Here is a 23,073-nt window from a genome sequence, read left to right on the forward strand (position 1 = left end):
GTATTCGCTACAAAAGACAAACCGTCGGCAATGTTATCTGGAAATTCCAATGCAAATACCAAACGAGAAGCCCATGTGGGAACATTTTGAAAGCCCAACCAAATGAACATCAAGTTTGAAAGCGAATATTCCATTTGCATTCACTTAAAAAGAAATCAATTCCGACGGTTCGAACATTTAAAAACTGAGAATTTACTGCTAGCGAGCAAATCAAGGGAGCTGCTGTAAAATTAGCGGATTTCGGTTTGGCAATTGAAGTTCAGGGTGATCAGCAAGCCTTGTTTGGCTCTGCTAGATCTCCTGACTATCTATCGCGAGAGGTTCTTAAGAATGAACTGTACGGAAAGCCAGAAGATATTTGGGCTTGCGGAGTAATTTTATATATTTTATAATTGTCGGCTATCCTCCGTTTTTGGATGAGGAGCAACATCGATTATACAACCAGATAAAAGCCGGAGCCGGTATTACCGATGCTGGGGATGACGATAGTCCAAGTTGGTAATTGAGCCTACATATACATACATAAATATGTACCTACATACATGTGTACTCTTCGTATATATTTGTAAATTTTACCACACATTAGTGTAAGTTCGATGAACTCCAAACCTAATCCGCCTACTGTATTCGCTACAAAAGACAAACCGTCGGCAATGTTATCTGGAAATTCCAATGCAAATACTAAACGAGAAGCTCATGTGGGAACATTTTGAAAGCCCAACCAAATAAACATCAAGTTTGAAAGCGATCATTCCATTTGCATTCACTTAAAAAGAAATCAATTCCGACGGTTCGAACATTTAAAAACTGAGAATTTACTGCTAGCGAGCAAATCAAGGGAGCTGCTGTAAAATTAGCGGATTTCGGTTTGGCAATTGAAGTTCAGGGTGATCAGCAAGCCTTGTTTGGCTCTGCTAGAACTCCTGACTATCTATCGCGAGAGGTTCTTAAGAATGAACTGTACGGAAAGCCAGAAGATATTTGGGCTTGTGGAGTAATTTTATATATTTTATAATTGTCGGCTATCCTCCGTTTTTGGATGAGGAGCAACATCGATTATACAACCAGATAAAAGCCGGAGCCGGTATTACCGATGCTGGGGATGACGATAGTCCAAGTTGGTAATTGAGCCTACATATGCATACATAAATATGTACCTACATACATGTGTACTCTTCGTATATATTTTTAAATTTTTACACACATAAGTGTAAGTTCGATGAACTCCAAACCTAATCCGCCTACTGTATTCGCTACAAAAGACAAACCGTCGGCAATGTTATCTGGAAATTCCAATGCAAATACCAAACGAGAAGCCCATGTGGGAACATTTTGAAAGCCCAACCAAATGAACATCAAGTTTGAAAGCGAATATTCCATTTGCATTCACTTAAAAAGAAATCAATTCCGACGGTTCGAACATTTAAAAACTGAGAATTTACTGCTAGCGAGCAAATCAAGGGAGCTGCTGTAAAATTAGCGGATTTCGGTTTGGCAATTGAAGTTCAGGGTGATCAGCAAGCCTTGTTTGGCTCTGCTAGATCTCCTGACTATCTATCGCGAGAGGTTCTTAAGAATGAACTGTACGGAAAGCCAGAAGATATTTGGGCTTGCGGAGTAATTTTGTATATTTTATAATTGTCGGCTATCCTCCGTTTTTGGATGAGGAGCAACATCGATTATACAACCAGATAAAAGCCGGAGCCAGTATTACCGATGCTGGGGATGACGATAGTCCAAGTTGGTAATTGAGCCTACATATACATACATAAATATGTACCTACATACATGTGTTCTCTTCGTATATATTTGTAAATTTTTACACACATAAGTGCAAGTTCGATGAACTCCAAACCTAATCCGCCTACTGTATTCGCTACAAAAGACAAACCGTCGGCAATGTTATCTGGAAATTCCAATGCAAATACCAAAAGAGAGGCTCAAGTGGGAACATTTTGAAAGCCCAACCAAATGAACATCAAGTTTGAAAGCGAATATTCCATTTGCATTCACTTAAAAAGAAATCAATTCCGACGGTTCGAACATTTAAAAACTGAGAATTTACTGCTAGCGAGCAAATCAAGGGAGCTGCTGTAAAATTAGCGGATTTCGGTTTGGCAATTGAAGTTCAGGGTGATCAGCAAGCCTTGTTTGGCTCTGCTAGAACTCCTGACTATCTATCGTGAGAGGGTCTTAAGAAAGAACTGTACGGAAAGCCAGAAGATATTTGGGCTTGCGGAGTAATTTTGTATATTTTATAATTGTCGGCTATCCTCCGTTTTTGGATGAGGAGCAACATCAATTATACAACCAGATAAAAGCCGGAGCCGGTATTACCGATGCTGGGGATGACGATAGTCCAAGTTGGTAATTGAGCCTACATTGGCATACATAAATATGTACCTACATACATGTGTACTCTTCGTATATATTTGTAAATTTTTACACACATAAGTGTAAGTTCGATGAACTCCAAACCTAATCCGCCTACTGTATTCGCTACAAAAGACAAACCGTCGGCAATGTTATCTGGAAATTCCAATGCAAATACCAAACGAGAAGCCCATGTGGGAACATTTTGAAAGCCCAACCAAATGAACATCAAGTTTGAAAGCGAATATTCCATTTGCATTCACTTAAAAAGAAATCAATTCCGACGGTTCGAACATTTAAAAACTGAGAATTTACTGCTAGCGAGCAAATCAAGGGAGCTGCTGTAAAATTAGCGGATTTCGGTTTGGCAATTGAAGTTCAGGGTGATCAGCAAACCTTGTTTGGCTCTGCTAGAACTCCTGACTATCTATCGCGAGAGGTTCTTAAGAATGAACTGTACGGAAAGCCAGAAGATATTTGGGCTTGCGGAGTAATTTTATATATTTTATAATTGTCGGCTATCCTCCGTTTTTGGATGAGGAGCAACATCGATTATACAACCAGATAAAAGCCGGAGCCGGTATTACCGATGCTGGGGATGACGATAGTCCAAGTTGGTAATTGAGCCTACATATGCATACATAAATATGTACCTACATACATGTGTACTCTTCGTATATATTTTTAAATTTTTACACACATAAGTGTAAGTTCGATGAACTCCAAACCTAATCCGCCTACTGTATTCGCTACAAAAGACAAACCGTCGGCAATGTTATCTGGAAATTCCAATGCAAATACCAAACGAGAAGCCCATGTGGGAACATTTTGAAAGCCCAACCAAATGAACATCAAGTTTGAAAGCGAATATTCCATTTGCATTCACTTAAAAAGAAATCAATTCCGACGGTTCGAACATTTTAAAACTGAGAATTTACTGCTAGCGAGCAAATCAAGGGAGCTGCTGTAAAATTAGCGGATTTCGGTTTGGCAATTGAAGTTCAGGGTGATCAGCAAGCCTTGTTTGGCTCTGCTAGAACTCCTGACTATCTATCGTGAGAGGGTCTTAAGAACGAACTGTACGGAAAGCCAGAAGATATTTGGGCTTGCGGAGTAATTTTGTATATTTTATAATTGTCGGCTATCCTCCGTTTTTGGATGAGGAGCAACATCGATTATACAGCCAGTCAAAAGCCGGAGCCGGTATAACCGATGCTGGGGATGACGATAGTCCAAGTTGGTAATTCAGCCTACATATACATACATAAATATGTACCTACATACATGTGTTCTCTTCGTATATATTTGTAAATTTTTACACACATAAGTGCAAGTTCGATGAACTCCAAACCTAATCCGCCTACTGTATTCGCTACAAAAGACAAACCGTCGGCAATGTTATCTGGAAATTCCAATGCAAATACCAAAAGAGAAGCTCAAGTGGGAACATTTTGAAAGCCCAACCAAATGAACATCAAGTTTGAAAGCGAATATTCCATTTGCATTCACTTAAAAAGAAATCAATTCCGACGGTTCGAACATTTAAAAACTGAGAATTTACTGCTAGCGAGCAAATCAAGGGAGCTGCTGTAAAATTAGCGGATTTCGGTTTGGCAATTGAAGTTCAGGGTGATCAGCAAGCCTTGTTTGGCTCTGCTAGAACTCCTGACTATCTATCGTGAGAGGGTCTTAAGAACGAACTGTACGGAAAGCCAGAAGATATTTGGGCTTGCGGAGTAATTTTGTATATTTTATAATTGTCGGCTATCCTCCGTTTTTGGATGAGGAGCAACATCGATTATACAACCAGTCAAAAGCCGGAGCTGGTATTACCGATGCTGGGGATGACGATAGTCCAAGTTGGTAATTGAGCCTACATTGGCATACATAAATATGTACCTACATACATGTGCACTCTTCGTATATATTTGTAAATTTTTACACACATAAGTGTAAGTTCGATGAACTCCAAACCTAATCCGCCTACTGTATTCGCTACAAAAGACAAACCGTCGGCAATGTTATCTGGAAATTCCAATGCAAATACCAAACGAGAAGCCCATGTGGGAACATTTTGAAAGCCCAACCAAATGAACATCAAGTTTGAAAGCGAATATTCCATTTGCATTCACTTAAAAAGAAATCAATTCCGACGGTTCGAACATTTAAAAACTGAGAATTTACTGCTAGCGAGCAAATCAAGGGAGCTGCTGTAAAATTAGCGGATTTCGGTTTGGCAATTGAAGTTCAGGGTGATCAGCAAGCCTTGTTTGGCTCTGCTAGATCTCCTGACTATCTATCGCGAGAGGTTCTTAAGAATGAACTGTACGGAAAGCCAGAAGATATTTGGGCTTGCGGAGTAATTTTATATATTTTATAATTGTCGGCTATCCTCCGTTTTTGGATGAGGAGCAACATCGATTAAACAACCAGATAAAAGCCGGAGCCGGTATTACCGATGCTGGGGATGACGATAGTCCAAGTTGGTAATTGAGCCTACATATACATACATAAATATGTACCTACATACATGTGTACTCTTCGTATATATTTGTAAATTTTAACACACATTAGTGTAAGTTCGATGAACTCCAAACCTAATCCGCCTACTGTATTCGCTACAAAAGACAAACCGTCGGCAATGTTATCTGGAAATTCCAATGCAAATACCAAACGAGAAGCTCATGTGGGAACATTTTGAAAGCCCAACCAAATAAACATCAAGTTTGAAAGCGATCATTCCATTTGCATTCACTTAAAAAGAAATCAATTCCGACGGTTCGAACATTTAAAAACTGAGAATTTACTGCTAGCGAGCAAATCAAGGGAGCTGCTGTAAAATTAGCGGATTTCGGTTTGGCAATTGAAGTTCAGGGTGATCAGCAAGCCTTGTTTGGCTCTGCTAGAACTCCTGACTATCTATCGCGAGAGGTTCTTAAGAATGAACTGTACGGAAAGCCAGAAGATATTTGGGCTTGTGGAGTAATTTTATATATTTTATAATTGTCGGCTATCCTCCGTTTTTGGATGAGGAGCAACATCGATTATACAACCAGATAAAAGCCGGAGCCGGTATTACCGATGCTGGGGATGACGATAGTCCAAGTTGGTAATTGAGCCTACATATGCATACATAAATATGTACCTACATACATGTATACTCTTCGTATATATTTTTAAATTTTTACACACATAAGTGTAAGTTCGATGAACTCCAAACCTAATCCGCCTACTGTATTCGCTACAAAAGACAAACCGTCGGCAATGTTATCTGGAAATTCCAATGCAAATACCAAACGAGAAGCCCATGTGGGAACATTTTGAAAGCCCAACCAAATGAACATCAAGTTTGAAAGCGAATATTCCATTTGCATTCACTTAAAAAGAAATCAATTCCGACGGTTCGAACATTTAAAAACTGAGAATTTACTGCTAGCGAGCAAATCAAGGGAGCTGCTGTAAAATTAGCGGATTTCGGTTTGGCAATTGAAGTTCAGGGTGATCAGCAAACCTTGTTTGGCTTTGCTAGAACTCCTGACTATCTATCGCGAGAGGTTCTTAAGAATGAACTGTACGGAAAGCCAGAAGATATTTGGGCTTGCGGAGTAATTTTATATATTTTATAATTGTCGGCTATCCTCCGTTTTTGGATGAGGAGCAACATCGATTATACAACCAGATAAAAGCCGGAGCCGGTATTACCGATGCTGGGGATGACGATAGTCCAAGTTGGTAATTGAGCCTACATATGCATACATAAATATGTACCTACATACATGTGTACTCTTCGTATATATTTTTAAATTTTTACACACATAAGTGTAAGTTCGATGAACTCCAAACCTAATCCGCCTACTGTATTCGCTACAAAAGACAAACCGTCGGCAATGTTATCTGGAAATTCCAATGCAAATACCAAACGAGAAGCTCATGTGGGAACATTTTGAAAGCCCAACCAAATAAACATCAAGTTTGAAAGCGATCATTCCATTTGCATTCACTTAAAAAGAAATCAATTCCGACGGTTCGAACATTTAAAAACTGAGAATTTACTGCTAGCGAGCAAATCAAGGGAGCTGCTGTAAAATTAGCGGATTTCGGTTTGGCAATTGAAGTTCAGGGTGATCAGCAAGCCTTGTTTGGCTCTGCTAGAACTCCTGACTATCTATCGCGAGAGGTTCTTAAGAATGAACTGTACGGAAAGCCAGAAGATATTTGGGCTTGTGGAGTAATTTTATATATTTTATAATTGTCGGCTATCCTCCGTTTTTGGATGAGGAGCAACATCGATTATACAACCAGATAAAAGCCGGAGCCGGTATTACCGATGCTGGGGATGACGATAGTCCAAGTTGGTAATTGAGCCTACATATGCATACATAAATATGTACCTACATACATGTGTACTCTTCGTATATATTTTTAAATTTTTACACACATAAGTGTAAGTTCGATGAACTCCAAACCTAATCCGCCTACTGTATTCGCTACAAAAGACAAACCGTCGGCAATGTTATCTGGAAATTCCAATGCAAATACCAAACGAGAAGCCCATGTGGGAACATTTTGAAAGCCCAACCAAATGAACATCAAGTTTGAAAGCGAATATTCCATTTGCATTCACTTAAAAAGAAATCAATTCCGACGGTTCGAACATTTAAAAACTGAGAATTTACTGCTAGCGAGCAAATCAAGGGAGCTGCTGTAAAATTAGCGGATTTCGGTTTGGCAATTGAAGTTCAGGGTGATCAGCAAACCTTGTTTGGCTCTGCTAGAACTCCTGACTATCTATCGCGAGAGGTTCTTAAGAATGAACTGTACGGAAAGCCAGAAGATATTTGGGCTTGCGGAGTAATTTTATATATTTTATAATTGTCGGCTATCCTCCGTTTTTGGATGAGGAGCAACATCGATTATACAACCAGATAAAAGCCGGAGCCGGTATTACCGATGCTGGGGATGACGATAGTCCAAGTTGGTAATTGAGCCTACATATGCATACATAAATATGTACCTACATACATGTGTACTCTTCGTATATATTTTTAAATTTTTACACACATAAGTGTAAGTTCGATGAACTCCAAACCTAATCCGCCTACTGTATTCGCTACAAAAGACAAACCGTCGGCAATGTTATCTGGAAATTCCAATGCAAATACCAAACGAGAAGCTCATGTGGGAACATTTTGAAAGCCCAACCAAATAAACATCAAGTTTGAAAGCGATCATTCCATTTGCATTCACTTAAAAAGAAATCAATTCCGACGGTTCGAACATTTAAAAACTGAGAATTTACTGCTAGCGAGCAAATCAAGGGAGCTGCTGTAAAATTAGCGGATTTCGGTTTGGCAATTGAAGTTCAGGGTGATCAGCAAGCCTTGTTTGGCTCTGCTAGAACTCCTGACTATCTATCGCGAGAGGTTCTTAAGAATGAACTGTACGGAAAGCCAGAAGATATTTGGGCTTGTGGAGTAATTTTATATATTTTATAATTGTCGGCTATCCTCCGTTTTTGGATGAGGAGCAACATCGATTATACAACCAGATAAAAGCCGGAGCCGGTATTACCGATGCTGGGGATGACGATAGTCCAAGTTGGTAATTGAGCCTACATATGCATACATAAATATGTACCTACATACATGTGTACTCTTCGTATATATTTTTAAATTTTTACACACATAAGTGTAAGTTCGATGAACTCCAAACCTAATCCGCCTACTGTATTCGCTACAAAAGACAAACCGTCGGCAATGTTATCTGGAAATTCCAATGCAAATACCAAACGAGAAGCTCATGTGGGAACATTTTGAAAGCCCAACCAAATAAACATCAAGTTTGAAAGCGAATATTCCATTTGCATTCACTTAAAAAGAAATCAATTCCGACGGTTCGAACATTTAAAAACTGAGAATTTACTGCTAGTGAGCAAATCAAGGGAGCTGCTGTAAAATTAGCGGATTTCGGTTTGGCAATTGAAGTTCAGGGTGATCAGCAAGCCTTGTTTGGCTCTGCTAGATCTCCTGACTATCTATCGTGAGAGGGTCTTAAGAATGAACTGTACGGAAAGCCAGAAGATATTTGGGCTTGCGGAGTAATTTTGTATATTTTATAATTGTCGGCTATCCTCCGTTTTTGGATGAGGAGCAACATCGATTATACAGCCAGTCAAAAGCCGGAGCCGGTATTACCGATGCTGGGGATGACGATAGTCCAAGTTGGTAATTCAGCCTACATATGCATACATAAATATGTACCTACATACATGTGTACTCTTCGTATATATTTGTAAATTTTTACACACATAAGTGTAAGTTCGATGAACTCCAAACCTAATCCGCCTACTGTATTCGCTACAAAAGACAAACCGTCGGCAATGTTATCTGGAAATTCCAATGCAAATACCAAACGAGAAGCCCATGTGGGAACATTTTGAAAGCCCAACCAAATGAACATCAAGTTTGAAAGCGAATATTCCATTTGCATTCACTTAAAAAGAAATCAATTCCGACGGTTCGAACATTTAAAAACTGAGTATTTACTGCTAGCGAGCAAATCAAGGGAGCTGCTGTAAAATTAGCGGATTTCGGTTTGGCAATTGAAGTTCAGGGTGATCAGCAAGCCTTGTTTGGCTCTGCTAGAACTCCTGACTATCTATCGCGAGAGGTTCTTAAGAATGAACTGTACGGAAAGCCAGAAGATATTTGGGCTTGCGGAGTAATTTTATATATTTTATAATTGTCGGCTATCCTCCGTTTTTGGATGAGGAGCAACATCGATTATACAACCAGATAAAAGCCGGAGCCGGTATTACCGATGCTGGGGATGACGATAGTCCAAGTTGGTAATTGAGCCTACATATACATACATAAATATGTACCTACATACATGTGTACTCTTCGTATATATTTGTAAATTTTTACACACATAAGTGTAAGTTCGATGAACTCCAAACCTAATCCGCCTACTGTATTCGCTACAAAAGACAAACCGTCGGCAATGTTATCTGGAAATTCCAATGCAAATACCAAACGAGAAGCTCATGTGGGAACATTTTGAAAGCCCAACCAAATGAACATCAAGTTTGAAAGCGAATATTCCATTTGCATTCACTTAAAAAGAAATCAATTCCGACGGTTCGAACATTTAAAAACTGAGAATTTACTGCTAGCGAGCAAATCAAGGGAGCTGCTGTAAAATTAGCGGATTTCGGTTTGGCAATTGAAGTTCAGGGTGATCAGCAAGCCTTGTTTGGCTCTGCTAGAACTCCTGACTATTTATCGCGAGAGGTTCTTAAGAATGAACTGTTCGGAAAGCCAGAAGATATTTGGGCTTGCGGAGTAATTTTGTATATTTTATAATTGTCGGCTATCCTCCGTTTTGGGATGAGGAGCAACATCGTTTATACAATCAAATAAAAGCCAGAGCCGGTATTACCGATGCTGGAGATAAAGATAGTCCAAGTTGGTAATTGAGCCTACATATACATACATATTTACCTACATACATGTGTACTCTTCGTATATATTTGTAAAATATTTGCTAGTTTTTACACACATAAGTGTAAGTTCTATGAACTCCAAACCTAATCCGCCTACGGTATTCGCTACAAAAGACAAACCGTCGGCAATGTTATCTGTAAAATCCAATGCAAATACCAAACGAGAAGCTCATGTGGGAACATTTTGAAAGCACAACCAAATGTACATCAAGTTTGAAAGCGAATATTCCATTTGCATTCACTTAAAAAAAGAAAACAATTCCGACGGTTCGTACATCTGAAACCTGAGAATTTTTTGCTAGCGAGCAAAGCAAGTTAGCTGCTGTAAAATTAGCGGATTTCGGTTTGGCAATTAAAGTTCATGGTGATCAGCAAGCCTGGTTTGGCTCTGCTAGAACTCCTGTTGGTCCAAGTTGGAAATTGAGCCTACATATACATACATATGTATGTACCTAGATACATGAGTACATGGCACAGTTCGCAGTTCGAACGATGACACAGTTCGCCTTTGGGATTTGGCAAAATTTGAAGGAATAAGCTTAGTTAATAGGTAAGCTGTTTTTTATTATAATATTGCCACTGAGATATACATTATAATAAACATAAAATTATCAAGAAATATATGTGTTTAGATCGAAATCGATGTTTAATCGTGGCGCAGGACCCGTCATCGGCATGGCTCCTTGCGAAAACAATCAATCGTTCGCCGCAGCCACTCAAGACGGTTCAGTATTCATAGTCTGAGCCATTAAAGACTGGAAATAATAAGGATTAGTGTGATGCCAAGCGTGTTTCGTAGCCTCAAAAAGGTATGTGTAGTCACTAGTCACACTGCTTGTGTAATGTGCTGGGGAGATTCAAAATAGATATGCGGTATCTACATACATATATAACATATCTCGGACGAGCTAACATATCTCATTTGGCAGAAGAGGAACGAAGAGGGGCAAATCAAAGGACACGTCTCAATAACGCCCTCTAATGATTATAAATTAAAGCCCTCAAAATGATTTTAAAACAATAGATTTTTTTACATACATATGTAAACAACATATTATTGTATGGGCTATGGTGAATTTTTTTAGTCATATATACAAATAATAAAAACAAATACTATAGCAAATGATTTAACCAAAATAAATATTTGCTTTTCTTATATTGCTCATATCAAATGAGATTTTTTTTTTTTTTTGAGGATATATTTAACGACAAAGTATCAATCGTCGAGTAAAAATCCAGTAAAAGGATATCCGTCGAAAGGTACGCATTCGACCAGCACAAGCCTGGTTGCCGACTTTGAGCCTCACCATGAGCAACACATAAGCGAATTCCCCATAAGTGACAATTCCGAAGTTGGGGACGAAGAAAACTACAGTCCCGGTGAAAAGGATTGCTTATTCAACAACAAATTCAAAGTGGAAATGGCCAATAGATTATCTACAGAATGATAGCGCCTGATATCTACAGGACAATTTATTCCTCATGTGAATGATATTCTGATTTGAATGTTTTTAATCAGAATATCTAGATATTGAAATTCAATTCTTATTCTGACAAATTGGAATCAGAAGACAGTGTGATTTTTTGTCTAGTCAAACATGCGATCAATCGTAATGATTTACATTCCAAAAGTGAGCAAACTTTTTTGCACAGATTCAAAGCTGAACATTCAATAATTGGCACAAGCCACCGCTATTTGCAGTCGGATAAGTTGTAAAAAAGAACTAATTACACAAAATCACCAACAAACTGATTTTGCAGGCGTCCTTTGTCCAACTATTATAATATCGCGTATGCAAAAAATATAATATACTAAAACTCTTGTGTGCAATTTAAAGAAGTTTTCCATACCTAGCGGTATGCAACATGAAAATTTCAGCGAATTTTAAAATGGCGGTTTAAGAATGATACGTCAAAAAGACTTTCGTGTTGAAACACGCAACATCAGACTTTCCGACCAAAATATTAACGATGATGTAGATCGTCTATCTGTGTGCAGTAATAGAATTTGCATAGATGATGCGACGTTTATGACGATTGTTACATCGAGCCGTCAATTGTATTTGAACCGAGTATTGCGAGAAGATTAGTTGAAGCCGATTATATACCGTCCCCATGTTCGGTAAACTGCAATCTATGTAACATATAACAGCTTTTAGACGTGAGAAATTTTTTTAAGATAAAAAAAAATAAAATTATGTACTAATTAGGTACATGGACACGATTGACATCCATCGATGAATGATTCAACGCGTTCTCGTTCTAAATTTATTGGAAAAAGATACGTTAGTGATTTGAAGGTCGTCCATCGTGCCGTCGATTCGATTAGACATGAAAATGTGGCGGCAAAAAAATTTACCTAGACTATTAATGATACATTATTATCACAAAAAAGATGGAAGACTGGTGTCGATAGAGAACAAATAAAAAGTAATTAAAGTAATAAAGGTGGCCACCGCAACTCCATCACTTTGGGATTTAAATGCTACTCCCTACAAACCAGAGGCTAGCAAAAATAGCGACGTACTTTTAATACCCATAGGGCAAAACATTTAGAAAGGAGAGCTTTCCTACAAGTGCCAGGACTACCGAACCATCGTAGAAAGTGCCAGGACCATACATATAGAATAACATATAGTTATTCTATGTCTATAGCCAGGACGATACTTCTTTCTAAAGAACTGTCAGAGAACCATATGAGTAGTCACCGGAGCCTGAGGGGGCCGTGTATTGTTCAAAGGTTGTAAATGCATTGTTAAAGGTTTGCCGAACAATGGATAGCACTGTGACTATCCTACCTCTACATGTGAGGCATGGGTTGGAAAAGCTTCAGACCTATGTAAATAGCAACCGGTGAAGAGGCTCCTCAAAGTATCGTAATAGCTACTCGACAACAATACTCATTGCCAAATGATGCCATAGTTTCTTGTAAGTTTAATCAGCTTTATAAGATAGAGCCAATAACGCCGAGTATGTGGGAGAACATTTTGAAAAATATTCCGTAGTTGTGTGTCTGTGGCTTTTAAAATTTCCTGCTGCCGGTGAAGCAAATATTAAAATTGGTAGCCCAACAATTAGGACGTCCAGGAGGACGAATCATATTTTCCAATGTAGTAGCGAAAAAATAACATGTGTGACGAGGACAATTAGCTGATGTGTGTTTAGACACTCCTCTTTGTAATGGATATACCCACAACCACGTAGTATGGATGGTCTCTAGACTGGTACTCAAACTCTAGACTGGAGTCAAAAATTCCTTAAAAAAGACAATGCGCGATAAGATACTGTCGAGAGGATAGAAAAAGTATTTCGAATGCCACAATTTGCAGAAATTTTTTGTCTTGCAAAGTAACATTTTCCAAAATCGCTGACAATGGCAGTTTCGAAATGATGCAATATTTGACGAGCAATCTAGGTGAAAAAGTATCTGGTTACAAGCGCGAATGAAAGGTGACAACCATATTAAGATATGTAGTACATTAAAAGTACCAAAGACCCAATGACACGTTTCAATATTACTTTTATAATGAGCTGTTCCCACTATGTGGATTCTCACAGTAGATTTATATATAGTAATAGTAATATAATTGGTCGTATTGGCGTCTCACGACATACGAATCGATTTACTAATATGCAGGTAACTGTACATTTCATTGTACAAATTAATTGCACAAAAACTTTGGAAATAAAATAGACCACACGTGAATGGGTGCGGCGCCTCGCAGATGCCAAATGTTTAAAATGAGATACATATGACTACAGTGAATTTAATAAAAATACATCAATCACGCTTGTGAGTACATAGGTGCGGCACCTCGCAGATACCAAATTCTAAATTATAAAAGAAAAATGCAGCGAATTCACTGGAGAATACGATGAAACGATGACAATGATGGACGTGTGTCGTTTTTGACGTACATACAGCGATGGTACAAACCTCATCACGAGCGAGAATGCATCAGCAGTTCTGGATCGGCTGGCAGTACAGGTTAATTTTCAGGAAAAGACCGCCTTTTTTCCGGTCTCCTTCTGGTATCAGAAACGATCTGAAATAGAAACGTCAATCAAATGAGTACAAAGCCAAAGTCAAACTAAAACACACAATTAAGTTTAACAATATTTGGACTTTCGAAAATACCTGGTGATATTTGGATACAACTTCGGGAAATTTTATCAGCAGTTCAGGATCGGCTAGCAGTACAGCTTCATTTTCAGGCAAAGACTGCATTTTTTCCAGTCTCCGTTTGTTATCAGCAACGATCTGAAATAGAAAAGTCACTCGAATGAGTACAAATAAAAAGTCAAACTAAAACACATAGGAAAGTTAATCAATCTCTGGATTTTCGAAAATACCTGATGATATTTGGACACAACTTCAGCAAATTGTATCAGCAGTTCTGGATCGGCTGGAAGTACAGCTTCATTTTCAGGAAATGACCGCGTTCTTTCGAGACTCCGTTTGTTATCAGCAACTATCTGAAATAGAAACGTACGTTTCAAATGAGTACAAAGCCAAAGTCAAACTAAAGCACACAATTAAGTTTAACAATATTTGGACTTTCGAAGATACCTGGTGATATTTGGATACAACTTCGGGAAATTTTATCAGCAGTTCAGGATCGGCTAGAAGTCAATTAAATGAGTACAAATAAAAAGCCACACTAAAACACATTGGAAAGTTTATCAATCTCTGGATTTTCGAAAATACCTGATGATATTTAGATACAATTTCAGGAAATTTTATCAGCAATTCAGGATCGGCTAAAAGTACAGTTTCATTTTCAGGAAAAGCCTGCATTTTTTCTAGTCTCCGTTTGTTATCAGCAACGATCTGAAATAGAAACGTCAATCAAATGAGTACAAAGCCAAAGTCAAACTAAAACACACAATTAAGTTTAACAATATTTGGACTTTCGAAGATACCTGGTGATATTTGGATACAACTTCGGGAAATTTTATCAGCAGTTCAGGATCGGCTAGAAGTACAGCTTCATTTCAGGAAAAGACTGCATTTTTTCCAGTCTCCGTTTGTTATCAGCAACGATCTGAAATAGAAACGTCACTCAAATGAGTACAAATAAAAAGTCAAACTAAAACACATAGGAAAGTTAATCAATCTCTGGATTTTCGAAAATACCTGATGATATTTGGACACAACTTCAGCAAATTGTATCAGCAGTTCTGGATCGGCTGGAAGTACAGCTTCATTTTCAGGAAATGACCGCGTTCTTTCGAGACTCCGTTTGTTATCAGCAACTATCTGAAATAGAAACGTACGTTTCAAATGAGTACAAAGCCAAAGTCAAACTAAAGCACACAATTAAGTTTAACAATATTTGGACTTTCGAAGATACCTGGTGATATTTGGATACAACTTCGGGAAATTTTATCAGCAGTTCAGGATCGGCTAGAAGTCAATTAAATGAGTACAAATAAAAAGCCACACTAAAACACATTGGAAAGTTTATCAATCTCTGGATTTTCGAAAATACCTGATGATATTTAGATACAATTTCAGGAAATTTTATCAGCAATTCAGGATCGGCTAAAAGTACAGTTTCATTTTCAGGAAAAGCCTGCATTTTTTCTAGTCTCCGTTTGTTATCAGCAACGATCTGAAATAGAAACGTCAATCAAATGAGTACAAAGCCAAAGTCAAACTAAAACACACAATTAAGTTTAACAATATTTGGACTTTCGAAGATACCTGGTGATATTTGGATACAACTTCGGGAAATTTTATCAGCAGTTCAGGATCGGCTAGAAGTACAGCTTCATTTCAGGAAAAGACTGCATTTTTTCCAGTCTCCGTTTGTTATCAGCAACGATCTGAAATAGAAACGTCACTCAAATGAGTACAAATAAAAAGTCAAACTAAAACACATAGGAAAGTTAATCAATCTCTGGATTTTCGAAAATACCTGATGATATTTGGACACAACTTCAGCAAATTGTATCAGCAGTTCTGGATCGGCTGGAAGTACAGCTTCATTTTCAGGAAATGACCGCGTTCTTTCGAGACTCCGTTTGTTATCAGCAACTATCTGAAATAGAAACGTACGTTTCAAATGAGTACAAAGCCAAAGTCAAACTAAAGCACACAATTAAGTTTAACAATATTTGGACTTTCGAAGATACCTGGTGATATTTGGATACAACTTCGGGAAATTTTATCAGCAGTTCAGGATCGGCTAGAAGTCAATTAAATGAGTACAAATAAAAAGCCACACTAAAACACATTGGAAAGTTTATCAATCTCTGGATTTTCGAAAATACCTGATGATATTTAGATACAATTTCAGGAAATTTTATCAGCAATTCAGGATCGGCTAAAAGTACAGTTTCATTTTCAGGAAAAGCCTGCATTTTTTCTAGTCTCCGTTTGTTATCAGCAACGATCTGAAATAGAAACGTCAATCAAATGAGTACAAAGCCAAAGTCAAACTAAAACACACAATTAAGTTTAACAATATTTGGACTTTCGAAGATACCTGGTGATATTTGGATACAACTTCGGGAAATTTTATCAGCAGTTCAGGATCGGCTAGAAGTACAGCTTCATTTCAGGAAAAGACTGCATTTTTTCCAGTCTCCGTTTGTTATCAGCAACGATCTGAAATAGAAACGTCACTCAAATGAGTACAAATAAAAAGTCAAACTAAAACACATAGGAAAGTTAATCAATCTCTGGATTTTCGAAAATACCTGATGATATTTGGACACAACTTCAGCAAATTGTATCAGCAGTTCTGGATCGGCTGGAAGTACAGCTTCATTTTCAGGAAATGACCGCGTTCTTTCGAGACTCCGTTTGTTATCAGCAACTATCTGAAATAGAAACGTACGTTTCAAATGAGTACAAAGCCAAAGTCAAACTAAAGCACACAATTAAGTTTAACAATATTTGGACTTTCGAAGATACCTGGTGATATTTGGATACAACTTCGGGAAATTTTATCAGCAGTTCAGGATCGGCTAGAAGTCAATTAAATGAGTACAAATAAAAAGCCACACTAAAACACATTGGAAAGTTTATCAATCTCTGGATTTTCGAAAATACCTGATGATATTTAGATACAATTTCAGGAAATTTTATCAGCAATTCAGGATCGGCTAAAAGTACAGTTTCATTTTCAGGAAAAGCCTGCATTTTTTCTAGTCTCCGTTTGTTATCAGCAACGATCTGAAATAGAAACGTCAATCAAATGAGTACAAAGCCAAAGTCAAACTAAAACACACAATTAAGTTTAACAATATTTGGACTTTCGAAGATACCTGGTGATATTTGGATACAACTTCGGGAAATTTTATCAGCAGTTCAGGATCGGCTAGAAGTACAGCTTCATTTCAGGAAAAGACTGCATTTTTTCCAGTCTCCGTTTGTTATCAGCAACGATCTGAAATAGAAACGTCACTCAAATGAGTACAAATAAAAAGTCAAACTAAAACACATAGGAAAGTTAATCAATCTCTGGATTTTCGAAAATACCTGATGATATTTGGACACAACTTCAGCAAATTGTATCAGCAGTTCTGGATCGGCTGGAAGTACAGCTTCATTTTCAGGAAATGACCGCGTTCTTTCGAGACTCCGTTTGTTATCAGCAACTATCTGAAATAGAAACGTACGTTTCAAATGAGTACAAAGCCAAAGTCAAACTAAAGCACACAATTAAGTTTAACAATATTTGGACTTTCGAAGATACCTGGTGATATTTGGATACAACTTCGGGAAATTTTATCAGCAGTTCAGGATCGGCTAGAAGTCAATTAAATGAGTACAAATAAAAAGCCACACTAAAACACATTGGAAAGTTTATCAATCTCTGGATTTTCGAAAATACCTGATGATATTTAGATACAATTTCAGGAAATTTTATCAGCAATTCAGGATCGGCTAAAAGTACAGTTTCATTTTCAGGAAAAGCCTGCATTTTTTCTAGTCTCCGTTTGTTATCAGCAACGATCTGAAATAGAAACGTCAATCAAATGAGTACAAAGCCAAAGTCAAACTAAAACACACAATTAAGTTTAACAATATTTGGACTTTCGAAGATACCTGGTGATATTTGGATACAACTTCGGGAAATTTTATCAGCAGTTCAGGATCGGCTAGAAGTACAGCTTCATTTCAGGAAAAGACTGCATTTTTTCCAGTCTCCGTTTGTTATCAGCAACGATCTGAAATAGAAACGTCACTCAAATGAGTACAAATAAAAAGTCAAACTAAAACACATAGGAAAGTTAATCAATCTCTGGATTTTCGAAAATACCTGATGATATTTGGACACAACTTCAGCAAATTGTATCAGCAGTTCTGGATCGGCTGGAAGTACAGCTTCATTTTCAGGAAATGACCGCGTTCTTTCGAGACTCCGTTTGTTATCAGCAACTATCTGAAATAGAAACGTACGTTTCAAATGAGTACAAAGCCAAAGTCAAACTAAAGCACACAATTAAGTTTAACAATATTTGGACTTTCGAAGATACCTGGTGATATTTGGATACAACTTCGGGAAATTTTATCAGCAGTTCAGGATCGGCTAGAAGTCAATTAAATGAGTACAAATAAAAAGCCACACTAAAACACATTGGAAAGTTTATCAATCTCTGGATTTTCGAAAATACCTGATGATATTTGGACACAACCTCAGCAACTTGTATCAGCAGTTCTGGATCGGCTGGAAGTACAGCTTCATTTTCAGGAAATGACCGCGTTCTTTCGGGACTCTGTTGGGTGTCAGCAAAAAACTATAATTTTTGACTAGGGTAACCAGCTTTTTTATACAACTTTTTGAAGAGAAAAAAATCTAAAAATATATCCTATGCTATAAACTATGGCAAAATTTAAAATAAAATTGATTTTTTGACGAATAAATTTCGAATAAATTTATTCGCATTTATGTAATTATCATGTAGATATGACCGACAATTTCAATACAGTAATTATTTTTATACTAGTGTTGGGCCCGTTGATTTCAACGGGTGGTTTCAAAAAGGAATTGAAACTCGAATAAAAATAAAGTTAAAGATATTGAATCGACTGGTTTCGGAAAGAAATTGATGCACGAATTAGAAGTTACGATTGACAAATTACGAAGTGAATACGAATTACGAATTATGTTTTGCGCATCGCCGACGTCTCGACGCCTTTGCCCCCAGCGCCCCCGTTGCTTTCGGCACCCCGGGGCCTTTGCCCCCGGCGCCCCCGGGGCCTTCGCCCCCAGTGCTACGGACGCCTCTGGCGCCCGTAGCACAAAAATATGATAAATATGAAAAAAACTGAAAAAAATGAAAAATATGAAAAAAGCGGGAAAAAACTGAAAAAAATGAAAAATATGAAAAAAATGAGAAATATGAAAAAAACTGAAAAATATGAAAAAAGCTGAAAAAATGAGAAATATGAAAAAAGCTGAAAAAACTGAAAAAAATGAAAAAAAAAATTTTTGTTCCCCATACTGGTTGACGGTTGATCGTCCAATATACAAATATATATATATTTAGCGACAGTCCGTTTTTATATATAGTATATTTCGAGGCATTCGTCGAAGCGCGCAAACGACGCCACAGTCGAGGGGGATGACGAGACGCGATTCCAAGGTCGCGGTGGCTCTGATTGTTTGGTGGCAAATGTGCAATCAATCGACGAGCACTTGTGCAATCGATCGACGAAAGCAATCAACCCCACCCCACGGCAAACGCGACCAACGATCGAAAGGGCAACAATAAAGCTACAATAATAGCGTACCTGCGGGGGGTTGGGGGTGGTGGTGGGGGGGGGGCGGGTAGCGGCAGCTCAGAGCTCAGCGACGCGCACCCGCCGCGATGGCCGCTGCACTTCTGCCGGAAAATGGCGGCGAACATTGCGGTCCGCATTGGCACGAACTCAGAGCTGAGAGCCCAGCGACGTGCACTCACCGCGATGGGCGCACCACTTCTGCCGACTGCGAGCAGCGTTTCCGATGTAATGGCTGGGAGTGGGGGTTCCCCCTCGGCGATAGCGATTGGTCGAATATGCGAACGACGCAGCTAATTTCGACGCACACGCCAACCCCACTAATCGACATGCCCGTACACGAAACATGCCTAGCCGTTGGTACATACCTACGTACATATGCATGTACATATGTCTCAAATGGCCTTTTACGTGTACGAACACGCAAAAATACCTGTCCTGTACGTATCATATTATATATGTATGTAGATATTTGCTGTGCACAATCAACACATCGCAATCAAATAAAATAATCGGTGTTATGTTTCATTCAAAATAAGCACTACGGTCTATTTGAATTTACTGATTATGTACAGCGCAAAACTCCGTACGAAGACACATCATACAACTGAAGAAGCGAAAGGGACATACACCCACCCCATTGAGATTTTTGTTGGTGGTCACCCACCGTTTACGAGATATGAGCGTTTAAAAAAATCCGCGATTTTTACAGTTTTTTGGCTTTTGCGGTCATAAAACTCAAATATTCAATCAATAGTCAGATATTTTTCCTATTAATTGTTATATTTCATTGCTTTAAAATACTTCAAATTAATTGTCTAGCGAATTTTAAAAGTCGTAAATATATTTTTTTACGGATTTTTTTTCCGTCCTATTTTTCATTTATTTGGCAATTTTTTTTTATTTCACTACGTTTATAAGGATTGGTTTTCTATCTCAATATATTTTTACTTTATTTATGTACGTAGTAACAATAGACGCAGTTTTGTGATCACTCGAAAATTTGAATTCGAGATTTTGATTGATTCGAACTGAGAATCGATCACTGATCACGTTTTCATGATCTAGAAGAAGTGTGTGTGTGTGTGTGTGTGTGTGTATTTTGGGGATATTTTAACAACGTTAGTCTTATCGAACTGAAACTTAGTATCGGTTACTGAAATTATTATCGACACGACGTAAAATTTTATCATAAAATTTTTATGTTGACCAGGAATGGTACCTCCCCTTATAGGTGTCCTCTTTTTTTTAAGTTTTTGAATTCAATTATCTCCCAAACCACTAACCGAATCAGACTTCGATTTTTTTTTCGTTCGAATTTTCTTCCACTATTTTTTTCGACTCCACTTTTTTTTTCGATGTCTTCTACAAGTAAGTAACGAATAGAAAATGTGATTTTAACTAACAGTTAAAAAACTAACCAATAGACACTTTATGAGGGTGGGTACGCATTAAAATACAATGAGTAAACAGACAATGGCTCTGCATCCTTGGACCCAAACTGGCTAACGAACTATAGGGTAGGTATAAAAATATTTCTACAGGCATATTTTAAAAGTTTCTAGTAATAAAACTCATTTATTATACAAAACTACTGTCATAAATAATACAAGAAATGTAAAACTCATAATTTAGTTCGATTTGGTAATTATGTTGGTTTGAAATAATTGAATTTAGTGACTATATTCGAAAAATGTAATCCCAAATAAACATCATGTTATTATGGTTACAATTAGAGACAAACAGATAGTCCCAAAATAACTGAGCATAATATTTAGTTTTTATCTAAAAAAAAAATTGCCTATTTTTGGATAAAATGAAGTCACCAATTTGATATTCGACATAAATTAATAATATGAACAACTAAAATTAAAAAAAAAAAAAAAAAAAAAAAATTCCATTCCAGAGTAGACTAGTGGTGAAGAGAAATTCCATTAAGAGTGCAAAGTGTTAAACATGTGTGTTCGTCACAAAGAAAATTCAATGTGATGAAAATAAAAAAAAAATTATTAAATTTTATAAACCGGAAGTGGGATTTTTTTCCTCGTAGAAAGGTGAAAAATGTTGTGCCCACTAGTCTGTCCACACCCCTGAACGTATTAAGCTGAAAATTTATATTTCTATCCTTTATGTACTAACTTAGAGCTGGTAGGGTTTTGGTCAGAATTTGTAGACCGGAATCAGTATTTTTTTTTCTTTTAAAACAATATTTCATTATTTTATTTTGACCTGTAAAATTATTTTTATTTTCTTGATATTTAATGAGTATAATACTGATAGTGATTTTTAGTAATAAAAAAAATTTGAACAAAATCTGACAACCGGAAGTAGTTTTGTGGAAGTTTCCATACATTTGCGCTCAATTTGTATCGCTATCATAGTCATCAGTTCAATATCGAATTTTGTTTTGTAACCTTCTTATATGTCCTCAAATATATAGATAAAGTCATGGGTTGGTCACACCCGAATTTTTTTTTATCTAAACGTACTAACTCAAGCGGTAATTGCAATTTAAATGCTTTCGTTATGTATATGGTTGTATCGCGTAATATGTAAGGTGCAAGAGAGACGACATGTAGTCTGTGAGGTGGCCGAACACCAAATTCGGTTGGAAATCGCACGGCACGGTCAGTAGCGGTGAATATACGACGCTGAGCTGCCCCACTCGCCCACAGGTACGTTCTTATTGTAGCTAATTAGCCCTTTCAATCAGTTGGTTGCGCCATTCATTGCAGGCCGATTCCGATTCCGCGACGCCATTCTTCATTTTTCCGGCTTTCCCGCATCGGTAGCCGTTTCGTTCGGCAATATCGACGCGCTTTCGTTCTTTGCGCAAACGATGGCCAAGGCCGTGGACGCGCGTGCCATTTTCTGTCGCGCGGTCACTTCGTTTTAAGTACGACCATATACGTAATGGTAATGACCATATATGTACTATGGTTTGTGCAGCACAAGAAAAATATCGAGCCTAATGCGAATCTTGCGAGCTCGGGAACACTGTTGCATTCGTCGGCTTGCCTGTATGAACATGTATGAACATATGTATGAACCGACCTTGGAATCGCGTCTCGTCTTTTTCGATTGAGCCGTGCGGTGCGGCCTTTCCGTGTCATTTGCGTGTTTCGCAGCCTCTTTGGACGAATGTTCACGTTGGGCCGTCTCGCTATCAATATTATCACGCGATCCGTGTATCAGTGATAGTGTCAGTATCACGATTAAAGGGCGGACCGGAAGCGTGCTTTTTCCAGGAATCAGGGCATTTTGGGTCTATTTAGAAATTAAGAGTCCAAAAAAATGAACGGCACGCTTCCGGTCCTACCTCTAATCATGATGATCAATACTAGAATCACGATCCGAGTTAATAGTCGTTCCATCAGCACCAAAATGGCGGCTCGACGTCCCCTTGCATTGCGTTGCTTTGCGATTCGTCGCGAAACTGTTTGCCGCCCTCTCCATTAGC

The 23,073-nt window shown here is 37.9% G+C and overlaps 2 long non-coding RNA genes across 2 annotated transcripts in view; both read right to left on the reverse strand.

Annotated features, from left to right (window-relative positions):
• Positions 1-23,073, reverse strand: part of LOC143921219 (uncharacterized) — a 542,666-nt gene that overhangs the window by 345,743 nt on the left and 173,850 nt on the right. The window lies entirely within an intron of this gene.
• On the reverse strand, positions 11,070-17,027 carry LOC143922374 (uncharacterized). Its single transcript, XR_013261576.1, has 16 exons — positions 16,938-17,027; positions 16,583-16,705; positions 16,369-16,490; positions 16,154-16,276; positions 16,016-16,068; positions 15,799-15,921; positions 15,585-15,706; positions 15,370-15,492; positions 15,232-15,284; positions 15,015-15,137; positions 14,801-14,922; positions 14,586-14,708; positions 14,448-14,500; positions 14,231-14,353; positions 14,016-14,138; positions 11,070-13,923 (listed from the first exon to the last, which is right to left on the reverse strand). It is a non-coding gene; the product is annotated as an uncharacterized LOC143922374 (long non-coding RNA).

This window comes from Arctopsyche grandis, chromosome 2 (genome assembly GCF_051622035.1).
Source record: "Arctopsyche grandis isolate Sample6627 chromosome 2, ASM5162203v2, whole genome shotgun sequence".
Lineage (NCBI taxonomy): Eukaryota > Metazoa > Arthropoda > Insecta > Trichoptera > Hydropsychidae > Arctopsyche > Arctopsyche grandis.